Below are 2,500 nucleotides of genomic sequence, written 5' to 3' on the forward strand. Positions count from 1 at the left end.
ATCATTATCATTTTCATTATCATTATCATTATTATCATTTTCATTATTATCATTATTATTATTATTGCTATTATTATTACTACTATTATTATTATTAAAATATTAAAATCATTATTGTTATTATACTATCATCATCATTATAATTATCATTATGATTATTATTATGATCATTTTACTAGTAGTATGAATATGATGATTATTATTATTGTTATCCTGAATAAGATTGTTATTATAATTGTTTTTATTATTATTGTTATTATCATCATCAATATTATTATTATGTTATTATTATCATTATTACTATTATCATTATCATTATCCTTATTATTATCATTATTATCTTTTTTATTGTTATTATTATTATTATTATCATCATTATTATTATTATTATTATTATTATTATTATTATTATTATTATTATTATTATCATTATTAGTATTATTGTTATTATTATTATTATCATTATTATTATTTTGTAATTATTATTATTATTATTATTATTATTATTATTATTATTATTATTATTATTATTATTATTTTTATTAATATTATCATTATTATTATTATTATTAACGTGTTATTATTACTTTTATTTTTTTTCTTGTTTTTCATATTACTATTGCTGTTCCTGTTATCATCGTTATTATTATTATCATCATTATTATTATCATTATTATTATTATTACCCTTATTATCATTGTTATTGTTATTATTAATTTATTTTTATTCTTATTGTCATTATCATGATTATTATCATCCTTATCATTGTTATCATTATTAATGTTATTATTATTATCATTATTATTGTTATCATTATCATTACCATTATCATCATCATTATTATCAGTACTATTATTATAATGATAATAACAAGAAGAAAAATTTTTATTATTGTTAATATTATTATTGTTGTTGTTGTTATTATTATTATTATCATTATTATAATCATTATTATCATTATTATTATTATTATCATTATTATCATTATTATCATTAGTATTATTATTGTTATTATTATCATTATTATTATTATCATTATTATTATTATGAAATTTATTATTATTATGATTATTATCATTACCACTCCTGTTACTATTATTATCATTATTATTTTTACTATTATTATTATTATCAATATCTTTATTATTATTATTATAATTAGTATCATTGTTACTAGTATTTCTTTAATGCTGTTTATTTTTTTTTATTATTATTTCTATGATTTCTATTATTATTATCGTTATTATTATTATTATCATTATTATTATTGTTTTAATTATTATTATTATTACTATTATTACTATTCCTATTACTATTATAATCATTATTATCATCATCGTTATCATTATCATTATTATCATTATTATCATTATCATTATCATTATCATTTTTATCATTATTACTATTATTTATGAAATTGCTATTAACATTATAATTTTTTTTTTTTTTTTTTTTACTTTCATCATTAATATCTTATTGTTATCGTTATTATCATTATCATTATCATTTTTGTTATTGTTATTACTATATCTTAATTACTTCATTTTTGTTATCATTATCATTATCATAAATATTGTTGTTACTTTTATCCTTATTATCATTATTACTATTACCATTATCATTTTACTCTTACTATTATCATTACGATATGCGTTATTATAATTACAATCATTATCATTATTACTTTAATTATTATCGTTATTATTGTTTTTGTTGGTGTTGTTGTTATTGATATCATTATTTGTCATATTATTATTATTATTATTATTATTATTATTGTTATCATTATTACTATTATCATTATTATTATTGTATTATTATCCATATTAATATCATTATTATCATTATTATTATCATTATTCTGATTATTATTTCCATTACTAATAATATTATTATTATATTACTATTATCGTTGTTATTATTATTGTATCATCATTATTTTTACTGTTACCATAGTCATTACAGATCATATTATCATAATCATTATTATTTGTATTATTATTATCATTATCATTACTATTATTGTTATCATCATTATTGCTATTATTATCATTATCATTATTATCATTATTATTATTATTATTATTATTATTTGTATTACTATTATTACTATTATTATTATTATTATTATTATTATTATTATTATTATTATTATTATTATTGTTATTATTATTATTATCATTATTCATTATTTTTATTTTGATTATCATTTTACTACCATATTCATTATCATCATTGTTATTCTCTTGATTATTATTGTTATTATTATTGTTATCATTATATTTATTATTATCATTATTATTATTATTATTACTATTACTATTGTTATTATTAGTATTAGTGTTAGTATTAGTATTAGTATTAGTATTAGTATCATTTTTTTATTATCATTATTATTATCATTATCATTATTGTTATTATTATTATTATTATATCATTATAATTATCATTATATTCATTATAATTAACATTTTTATCACCACCATGATCGTCACAATAA

Source organism: Penaeus chinensis, chromosome 43 (genome assembly GCF_019202785.1).
Source record: "Penaeus chinensis breed Huanghai No. 1 chromosome 43, ASM1920278v2, whole genome shotgun sequence".
In the NCBI taxonomy this organism is placed as follows: domain Eukaryota; kingdom Metazoa; phylum Arthropoda; class Malacostraca; order Decapoda; family Penaeidae; genus Penaeus; species Penaeus chinensis.